A 12,120-nucleotide genomic window follows, 5' to 3' on the forward strand; every position below is an offset into this window, starting at 1 on the left:
CTCTTGAATGCCCTGTAATACCCGTCTTTAGACGTGTAAACTTTATCCATCGGGGAGAAAGGAATTCTGACAGAAGTTTCGCTGAAAATCCCGCTTCTGTCACATGACGGACTAAAGCTGTTTCTGCTTATAAGTTCTTGTGAAAACCCCATCACGAAATTTGCAGTGGCAGAAATGGACATTGGGCCATGGTATTTTATAGTGAGAATGTTTGTGAAAGAGTTAAGCGAGAGTACAAAAACGAATAAGAAGGGTAATTTTTTCATTGTTTTTTGTTTTTCGTGCAATGCTTCTTTTTGAACTTTGTTACAGATTTTATTATATTATAAATCTAAGGCTTCGTCTATTTCTATTGTTTGGAAGATCTTAAAAACAATATGTCTCGACTTTAGCCAGATAGACAACCGCGTTATTATCTTCACTTTTTATGCTGCTTCTTCTTGTCTTCATTCCCTAAATAGGGATCTCGGAATAACTACATTTTTATTATTAATCTGTCTTGCCTTGTTTTGTCTTTGTTCAATGGTCTTGTTATCATCAATATGTCACATCCGAGCTCTTTAGATATCATCTTCATAATAACTGGTTTATAAATATAAGTATGGATTTGTCTAGATGATATGGAAGCTTTTTAATATTTGGTAATTAAATAAAAATTAAAAATAGAATTATATTTTAATTTTTTAATTTAATTATTAAAAATTTAAAAAAATTATTAGTTCTTATCGTCAATTTATTATTCAAATATTTTTTGAGTTATAAAGTTTTCATATTTATTGCATTACAAATAGTTCAACACAATATATTTATTGACACTTTGAGTGGTTATTTTCTACTACTATAGGGAGTGCAACTTTTTCATATGTTTGTCCATTCATGGCAATTTATTATTCAATTACTTTTTGGCATTTTAAAGTGTTAATATATATTATATTTGAAATAATTCATAAAAATATATTTATTGACAATTTGATTGGTTGTTTTGGGCTACAATAGGGCTTGCAATTTTTTGTACACAAAATTCAACAAATTATTTTAGAGACATTATACATTTTACTATTGCATGCAAAGACACAATAAATTAAAATTAAAAATGTATCACATTTAGCTTCTCTCTTCTTCATTGTTTACATCCGAACCGACATAATATTTGACCTTATATTTCATCATTTTTGTAAATTACAAAATCCGTCCCAATTATCTTAGAGTGATTGGCTCTCATAACACTAACTCAATTGAAGAGCTCGACTCGGTACTATTTATTATAGCGTTTGTCACTTACAAAATCTACTAACACCTATGTTGATAAAACATATCGCTCTACAACTTTTTCCTGCCCTCGGCCTTCATCTCGGTTTCATGCCCTCTCAGTCTTGGGGGGGATGGCTCACCCCCCACTATTACCCCCTCTATTGGAGTCGGCTTCTATGTGCCCGAATCTGGAACTAGTTTTTTTCACTAAGTCCCAAAATGCTCGAGTGATGCATCAACTGGAAAATCATGGCCCGACAGAACCAATGGCATTCCTAATGACTGTGCCTATTTGGGCCCCAAACCTTTGGGTGGTCCCATGATGACAATCAAAGTGGTGGTGACCCCAAAGTCAAACTTGCTAGGGGTTGTCATCGGATCCAAGATTTTCATGGACTCTGGAGAGAAACCCACCTTTTCCTCAAGAGCCACTAGACTACTAATTTCACTACCTAACTTAGTGGTTGATTTGATTTCCTAGGGTTTTTCCTTAGGCCTTGTTGGAAAATTTGTCTCGTTTTGACCTACAATGGATATGGTGAGAAAATGGTGCTCAACAAGGTGGAAACTATCGAGTTCAGTCTCCATCTCAACGATGGCAAGCTCCCTCTTTTTATTTAGCTTCACTGTTGAAAGGGACCATGATTCAGTCATGGTGGGATCCTCGAACTTTGGCAAACACCAATTAATGCTTGCGAAATGGAAACTGAGGTTCAACCCAGAGAGTGATCTCTACAAATATGCATCGGTCTGGATAAGATTGCCTAGTCTTCTCTTGGAATTATGTGATGAGTGGGTGTTTAAATGGATTGGAAACTCCTTTGGTTAGTTTATAAAAATGGATATAATGACTAGCTCCAAGACTAAAATGGGCTTTGCCAGGTTCTGTCTGAATGTGGGTATGAACAAACCTTTGTTGACCATGATGGATCTAAAATCTAAATGGGGTACCTAGTTGCAACTGTTAGTCTATGAGAATGTTGTTCCCTTTTGCCAAAGTTACAACATGTTTGGACATTTGTTTGTGGATTGCATGAAGGGAGAGAAACTCAAGAACAAAGTGTCCTAATCGGATGTGGTGGTGGTTGAAAGCTTGAAAATAGTTGAAATGGCCAACTAGATGACAAGTCAAGAGAATATAGAATCGATATGTTTGATAGAAACTTGTGTCAAGGAGCTCCATGATTTGAATAAAGTTATTAGTAAAGACAGAGAGAATGTTAGAACCCATGAGAAGTAGGATGTTGATGGATAGGGTGAGGAGATCATATGTGGTCAAATTGACAAAAATGAAGTAGCAAAGCAAGAAGAGGGGGAGATTATTGACACGCAAGCCCTACTACTAGATAACCTGGTGGAGGACTATTGAACCAAGAGATGGAGGATGGTGGAGTTTTTAACCCTTGCAAAATATCCCCAAACAAGGTGAATAGCTCACCGCCCACAAATGAAACCCTGGTGATCTCACTCCAAAGTATTGTTGAAATACTTCCCCCCACCTTAGAGGTACCAAATCTTGACTTCCCTAGCAATGATGTTGAATGGACAGTACCAAAGAGAAAGCCTAGAGGAGAAAATAGAGTTGATGTTGGGTCAACCATGAGGGTTGGGAGACCTCTGATCAAGAACATCCATCAGAAGGAAACAAAAAAGGATACAGCATATGGGACACAAAAAACCTTGAAGGAAACCCAACATCATAAGAGATGAATATTATATCTTGGAATGTGAAAGGGCTTAATAGTCCTAAGAAGTAGTATGAAATTAAGCAAAAGATCATTGAACTTAATACTGATATGATTGTTTTGCAGGAAGTGAAATTGATAGAGTGGGCATCCTCTAGAGTGGCTACTCACATTTGGCCAAGTACTAAATTTTCGTATAGTGATGCTAATGGGGCTTTTGGTGTCATTTTTGTGCTATGGAGCCCAGACAAGGTGGTGGGATAAGTAATCCTCCTTCATACCCATTTTTTGGTCACAAGTTTCACCTCCCATGCTAGTAGTTGGAATTTGTTTAATTTCTATGCTCCCAACACTCGAAATGGTAGATTGGTTTTCTAGGAAAAGGCTACTAAAGTAGATGATGCTATGAGATAGAAAAATATTTTATGCATGGGGGATTTTAATACCTTGCTCTACCCTTCAGAGAAAATGGGGGCTTGGAGGACTTTTATGATAGCATGCACGACTTGGAGGGCTTCCTTAGGAGGAATGGCTTGATTGATATTGATCTATAGGGTCCTACTTTCACTTGGTCTAACAATAGATTGGGGAAAATTTTGATTCAGGTTAGGCTTGATAGCGCCCTTATCTCATCTAACTGGGACCCTCTTCAACGTACTTCCTTAAAGGTGGATCTGAGGACCATATCGGGTCACTCTATGTTATTTGTCACATGGATGCAAAGTCAACCTACTAGATGAAGGCCCTTTAGGTATGAGATCATCTGGCACTCACACTCGAAGTTTAGAGATTGTATTGTATAGTGGTGGAAGGATTCGATTGAAAGAATGACCATGTTTTGTATTGCTAGAAAACTTGATAGAATCCATAAAGAGGCTTAAGTATGGAGAAAATCTTCGTTTCGAAACATATTCAAAGAAAAGAAGTCTACTAAAAAGAAGTTGGAATCTCTCCAAAATCATCTAGCAAGGTAATGCTAATGTTGAGCACTAGCAGGAGGAGAGGGAGTGTTGGGACAGGTGTAAGACCCTCCTGAATTGGGAGGAAATCTTCTGGAAATAGAGATCTAGGGTACAGCGGTTGGAGGAGGGTGACTGAAGTATGACCTTCTTCCATAGATCGATGTTAAGGAGAAAAAAGAGAAACACTATAAACCTATTGGTGGACAATAGTGGTTAGGAGATAAAGGAAGTGGAGGAGATAGAAGGTAAGCCCAATAATTATTTCCAAGAAATCTACAACCCCCCTAATTTTCAAGTCAGTAGTAACATGCAAAATGATTTTGAGGTTGTTTAATCTAATGGTGAATAACCAGATGAATGAGGACATGACTAGTAAGGTGAAGGAGGAGGAGGTCAGAAAGGTTGTGTTCAACATGAATCAGTACAAATCTCCTGGACCTGATGGGTTTTCCCTAACTTTTTTCAAGGAATTATGGGATATTTTTAAGTACGATGTGATCCACGCTGCTAGGGAATTCATCAAAATGTGAAAACTACTAAAGGAATTTAATCAAGCTTTCATTGTTCTTGTCCCTACGATGGATGACCCTAGATGTCTAGAAGATTTTAGACCCATTAGTCTCTACAACATGATTTAAAAAGTTCTCGCTAAGATCATGATAAATCGTATCAAGCCCCTTCTTGATAAGTTTATAGGACCCTACCATAATGGTTTTGTGCAAAGGAGGAAAATTCTTGATGTGGTCATAACCACACATGAGACAATTCACTCTATGGATAGGAGCAAGAACCTAGGTATGGCCCTTAAACTAGATATTTCCAAAGCTTATGATAAGGTAAGAAGGGAATTTCTTTTTTCTCTCCTGACTAATTTAGGCTTCAATGATTATGTTATCGGAACTAACAAGAACATGGTGAACACCATCACATTTTCGATGCTTGTTAATGTGGATCTTGGAAGATTCTTCTCTTCATCCCAAGGTTTGTGATAAGATGACTCCCTATCACCTTACCTAGTCATCATGGTGGTGGAAGTTCTAAGCAAAAAATTTAGTGTCCATAGCTAATTCTAGGGGCATGAAACGAGTTAAACCTGCATCCTTGTGGCCACCACAAATTATCCAACAATTTTTTGATGGCACATGCTTATTTGGAATCTCCTCTATCCATGAAGCCAGGGAGTGAGAAGCTATATTGAATCAGTATGCAATGGTTTTAGGATAATGCATAAACTATCAGAAAAGAATAGTGTATTTCTTTAACACTAATGCTAGTATGAGACAAAAGGTGACCAAAATTCTGGAATGCCAGAAGGCAGTTCTCCTAGATACATATCTTGGTCTCCTGCTCACAATTAAAGAAGTCTCTAATTAGTATTGGGATAGCCTGGTTGAACACTTTCAGAGAAAGTTGGTGGGTTGGAAAGGAAAGATATTGAGTAGCATGGGGAAACTCCAACTTCTCTCACCATCTTTGTAAGGCACTCGAGTGTATTTCCTCTCTATCTTTAAACTCTCTGGAAGATTTAGAGACATTCTTGAAAAACTTCAACATAATTCCTTATGGTTTAGAACTAAAGAGAAGTCTAAGATGAGCAAGGAATTTTTTTGTCAACCTAAGTCCCTTGGAGGGTTGAGTATAAGAAGGATAGGACATATGAATAAGGCCCTCCTAAGCAAGATTTGATGGAGATTTTTGAACTCTTTGGGTAGTTGGTGCAACATAGTGATGGCTAAGTACCTTTGAGGAGAATTTTTCCATCACTTCCTATGGACCCATGCTCTCCCCTAGAGTTCTAAAATTTGGAACAATGTGGAAAGCACCTAGAAATTTTTTAAGATGGGTTGTCACTGGATTGTGGGGAATGGAAAGATCATTGATTTCTAGGAAGATGAATGGATCCAAGATAACTCCCTCATATACACTAGGTTCCTACCCTTGCATGAGACTTGGACATAATTTCTCTCTAACTCAAATCTATATTACCTCGGGTTGTCAATGGATTAAAATTTAGAATCAGGAGCTTGTTCGTACAGGCCTTTTCCTAGAATTGCAAAACCTCCTTTAGTGTTATTGGATCCCTTTCACCCTAGTGGATGACTCCTTGGTTTGGAGACTTACCCCCTTAGGTGACTTCATAGTAGAGTCGGCTTATCTTTGTTGTCTTGGGGGGGAGGGGGATGGGTGGCCCAAGGAGATTGGAGAAAGATCTAACACCCTTGGATCCTATCAAATATAAATTTATTTTTGTGGACGACCTTGCATGGGTCTATTCTCACTGTCGATAACCTTCAAAGGAGAGGGTGTCAGCTAGCTAATTTTTGTGTCTTATGTTATCAAGATGTGAAATATATCCCACACCTTCTTATCCACTGCCCATTTTCTTCAAATGTGTGGAGGGGGGTCCTTGCCTTATGGGAGGTCCAGTGGTGTGTTTATGAAGTCTTGCAACAATTTGTTCACTATCTTAAAACCTTGTGGAAAATAATCACATCCTATGTATCATGGAAAATTTGGAAGGAGCAGAATAACAGAATCTTTAGGGACAAAGCCACTACCAATTCGGTCATGGCCCAATAGGTTATCAAACTTCTAAAAGAATATAGTGAGATCTAGTAGTGGAAGCTCCTCCCAAACCCCCCAGGAAGACTTGATATGAAGTGGGCATTTGCTTGGGACTTAGGCCCAATGGTGGCACAATGTGTATACTCCAAAGCTATGGCTAGGCAAAGCATGGTGTGGCACCCCCCTCCCTAAGACAAGGATAAAAATCAACTTTGATGGTTTGACCATGGTGGAAAGCACTGCTACTAGGGTGTCTTCCACAATTGTATGGGGGAACTAGCGGTTGCCTATATTGCGAATTGTGGAGGGAGATCAAACAATGAAGCAAAAGGCTTCACACTTCTATGAGGAATGAAAAATGTGAGAACACAAGGAATTTATAGGTTAGCTATTAAGGGGGATTCAATGTTAATTATTAAAGTTTTTAAAGGAGAGGGTCAGAGTAGCTAGACGATCAAAGAAACAATTGATGAAATTTGAAAGTTGATGGAGGGGTGCCAAGAGATCCATGTGGACCTTATCTACCATGAAGGCAATGGTGTGGTAGACGAGTTGGCAAAATTTGGGCATAATGTCATGTGGTTAATAGAATGGGAGGACATCATCCAAATTCCATCATCAACTCAAGTGATGATGGAATGTGAATGTATTTCTCACAAAGTTGCATGAATCATTACAACAGGTGGCAAGTGAATTTGCAAGAGTTTTCTCTTCATAAAGTGATTGTTTGGAAAGTTTGCATGAGATTTCACTTTTATGATCCTCTTACCATGAACTTAATTATTTTCAAAAAATTATGAAAGGAGTGAATTTTCCTAGATATAAAAAATTGACAAAAAAAGATGATAGAGACACTTTTATCAAACCCCACTCCAACTACAATTGGCGATGGGTGAATATGGAAAGAAGGGATTGTTTACATGTGCCATTAAGGGAGGTTTTTTGGTTTTTGGGAAACCTTGCAATCTTATGATTATTTTTTACTACCTTTTCATTTTCGTCCTGGGTGCAATTTATTTAACCAACAGTGACAACAAAACGTACAACAAGGTGATGTTGGAGAATTTAGAAGAGTTGGTGATTGAGCTAGGTGAAGGTATGGGCACCGGTGATCACATTGAACCTATGGGGCTTGAGGCTTGCATCCATAAGAGTGAAGCTAGGATGGTTTATTTGCGGGAAGGTGGTTTATTATCATTTATGAAAGGGATGACAAAACATGATGAGAACATCTTGATGCAATTCTTCAACTTGTGGAATGATAGAAAAGTGAACATCAATGAGATAGCATTCAAAATTACAGGAGGGGTTATTGCTAATGTTGGAGGGTTCCCCCTGGGAAGCAAGAATTGGCATGATCAGGAAAAAGTGAATGATGAACCTAGTCTATGGAAGTTCTTCAAGTATGATGAGGAACTGGTTCAAATGTGCGGTGGGTTTTCTAGAGAAGATCTTCCTAAGCCCTAGGATGTTTTTTTCTATGTCATAATAAGGTATATTACCCTCAAGGGTTGGCTCTAGGTACTTTATTACTATCATTTCCCCATCCTTAACCACTGCAAGAACCTGGATTAGGTTTCCTTTCTGAATCTATTTTTGAATTCAATGGAAGACAATATCTGTAAGGATAGGAAAAAGAAAGAGGATGGTAAACCCTTTTATCTCATTCACCAAGGTTTCTTGAATAAACTATACAACTACCACCTCACCTTAAACCCATTGTTTCTGGTCAACCCCCTAGCTACTATCACTCCCCAAATATCTATGGACCGTGGTCCTAGCTCAAGCCACAAAAAAATCAAGAAAACCCCTAACCTTAAGGTTAAAATAAAACTTTTTGATTTGGATATAGACACAAGGAAGAGCAAGTAGAATGCTTGGTAAACTAGCAAACACCTCCAATTGAAGAAATTCAAGTACCCCCCCACCCCCAACATGATTTTATCTTCAAGTCTACTAAGAGTGAGATAAAACATACCAAGAGAAAGTGACCTCACCAAGACATTGCTAAGAAGCTTGTCTCCAACCCACCTAGTCCCTCACACATCTTGGATACCCTTGAAGTTGTCCCATCTCTAGCCAAAAGTGGGGGGGAGGACATCACCTCCCCCATGAAAGGCACTCCCAAAGGTGGGGGGAAAAGGGGAAGCACAACCATGGTCAAGCCAAAGCAAGGTTCGGTTGGAGGCTAGAGCAGTTGACGAAGGAGATAGAAAAAAATCACATTGGTATTTTCTCCACAAAAGTTATGCATTATGTTGCCACTACTCTTTATTTCTTTTAGGTGAATAAGGACATGAAGGACCTGGGCAAGGAGAGCAAGACTACCTACTCCATTTATATATTTTTGGTGTAAGATTAGTTGAAGATGCTCTTGGACAAACTTGTCAAAGAGGAGGAGGTGGAAGTGAATAGGGATGAGCCCAAGGAGAAGAAGATAGAGGAACTAGAAAAGAATGAGGGCAGTTAGCCCTAGTTTTGTTTGTTATTTTTTCTTTTATGTTGTCGATCACTTTGAACTTGGTACCCTAAGAGGTTTTATTATATATGTATATGTCTAATTACTGGACTAATAGTAGCAATATGTTCCCTTGTTGTTGGCATGGTTTTTTGTTTTATTTGTTGGTTAGTAACATGACTAAGGGTAGTGATGGTTTTGTTTTGGAACTTTTTTGGTTTTTGAAGTATAAAATTTGTATCAGTTAGATGATTGGGAGGTAACCTTTTATTGATCCTTTAACCTTTTTGTACTCTAGTATCACCCCCCCCCCCATGCCTGCCCCCATCCTTTTGGCTGCTTTCTGGGGTATGTGCAGGATCATGGTGTGGCAAAAAGTGGCGATTTGAAAAAAGTGGAGTTTGAAAACATCTAAAAGCATGTCAAAATTCACTCTGACTTTTTCCACCCATCCTAATACCAAGGAAAAATAGTTGGGCCAAAGCTTATTACGTATCTGATCCATTATCGAGTATTCGATATCATACCGGGTACTCAAAACCTGCAACTTGGATTTAAATAAAAAAATTGAGAGCAAATAATGCATTTGTGTTTGATTTATTTTGAGTTGACTCAATTTCGAGTATATGATATAGCAACGGGTATACAATATAGGTAAGTATTTTTTGTATTTATTTATTATTTTGAATGAATTTTAATATAAATTAGGTTTTTTAAATAGAAATCATTGAAAATTAATTTTTTTAAAAATAGAAATCATTGAAAAATAGGATTTTTTAATAGAAATAGTTGAAAATTAAGTTTTTTTTAATAGAAATGTTATTTTTCAATTTAATAGGTATGGCTGACCCGAATGATGACACTGAGGTAGGAAATAATGTTTGTCATAAACTTCCACCAAATGATTCGATACCCCCTCAAAACTATCCACCAAATGATCCCCTACCCCCTCAAAACCCTCCTCAAATTGAAGATTTGATATATGAAAATCCCACTGAAATAAGGATTTTGCAAACCAAATATAACAATATACCTACACTGGCTCCCATATTATCCATGTTAAACACCATAGTGGATAATATTGAAACACTTACCAATGAAAAAAATGTTGGTCTTCATTGGCATGAGAAAAAGCATGCCATGTTTGATGATGGGTTGGACTATGATGGGGTTGCGGCCCTAGATATAACTAAAGATGATATAGTTAGCCTTTTTGCGGACCCAAAAACTGGTAAACTAGTAGAACTCACAAAGCCCAAATTATCAATTAAATGATGCACAAATGAGGCTATGCATGCAAACTTTTGGGATCGTTGGTGGATGGTTTTTGAAAAACCTCCACACAACAATTTAGAGGTGTCATTCTATGTGTATGCCAAACTTGTGTTGCACCTCAACGTGAACTACTAGAGCATGATGCCCAACATGGGTGTAGGAGGAGGAGCTCCTCAAAATAGACCTTGTTCTCAGTGGAAAAAGCTAGCACTTTCTCTCTCCCTATTGATGTCTCCCTACCTCCTCTATTGTAACATCCTAATATTATTGTAGAGGCTAGCTCTTAGACTATTAGAGCTATCCATAGATTAAGTAACCTATTGATATCCCATGCTAGGTCAATGTTTCATCCCTATGTTGATGATGTTGGCATGAGTTCATCATTGGTGAGCTCATCACATGTTTGTGTGCCACGTACTTGGCTAATACTCAATAATATTTGTCTGGGTCCCATAGGTGATCTTTCTAAGTATTAGTTTGTATTTGAGTTGGAGGATAGACCAAATGCATGTATAGAGACTACACACCTTAATGTGAGAGAGGAGGGGCATGTAGAGGCGTGGCATCTTACTATGTCGGTACATGTATACATTTTTTTGTTAAGACATATGTGATTTAAAGTTAATCTTTATAATAGAGTAATTTTAGCCCATACTGACTTATACATGTATGTGATCTTCATTCATGTATAGTTGATGACTAAGGAGAAGCTCAGACAGGTTGATGATGTCACACCCTTAGATATTTCATTTGGCCTTGAGAAATCTACAATAAATTATGTTTTGTTCTAATTATTTTTCTATTTGATATTGGAGCATATGTGGTTTCTAATTTTTCTTTTCTCTTGCAGATATTATCTATTAGTAGGGGGTAGAGTGTGGGGGATGAGGCACAACCCATTGACAAGTGAAAGGTAATTAGGTGTTTTTAAAGTTATTAAATATCAATGCATTCATGTAAAATTTTTGTGGTAATTAAATTTAATCACATTCTTTATTATACAAGGTGTGGCTATTGGTGATGAGTCCATGTACATTCAGCATTACAAACCCTCTAGCATTTTCATTCACAATGAGAGCCACATTGTATGTATAAGTATTGAATTTATTTGTTATTTTTTAAATTTTCATAAACAAATTCAAAACTGAAATTCATGATATTAACAACTAGTTTTTTGTATCTCATAGGAAACACCTAGTGCACAAGAAGCTGGATGTTAGAGTTTTGTATCTTTACTCACACAACCATTATATCCAAAAGAGTCAAAAAAGGTAAGTTGTAGTTTGAATTCTTGATTATATGTTATAAATTTAGTATGTTATGAATTAGAATGTTATAGTTTAACTTGTAGATTCATCTGACAAACATACTTGAACATATACATGCCACAATCAAGGAGGTTCAAGCATTGCTGAGGACATATGAGAGGACTCCTAATTGGTGTAAGAGGTCAATGAGAGAGGTATTTATGATGAAATTTTAATACTATAAATCTCCTTTTAAAAAGGATCATTATGTATTTGAGTAACTTTGGGTTTTCCTTTTTTGTTTAAGTAGGAAAAATCCGATCCACCTAGTGCAACGAAGAGGCTACATTTTAATCATCCACCAGTAGCATAGGATATTATAGTTGTCATAGGGTGTATTATCAAACATTTTGAGATGACATATGCCACATTGTATACAGAAACATTGATATTATACACATTCTGATGGCACAATCAACCACATTTTGTATATGGATATATATATATATATATATATATATATATATATATATATATATATATATATATATATATATATATATATATATATATATATATATATATATATATATATATATATATATATATATATATATATATATATATATATATATATTTGTGTAATTTGTCTATGGATACATGAGCTTTGATATATA

The sequence above is a fragment of the Cupressus sempervirens genome, chromosome 4, assembly GCF_028749045.1.
Source record: "Cupressus sempervirens isolate cs-2001-9-10 chromosome 4, ASM2874904v1, whole genome shotgun sequence".
In the NCBI taxonomy this organism is placed as follows: domain Eukaryota; kingdom Viridiplantae; phylum Streptophyta; class Pinopsida; order Cupressales; family Cupressaceae; genus Cupressus; species Cupressus sempervirens.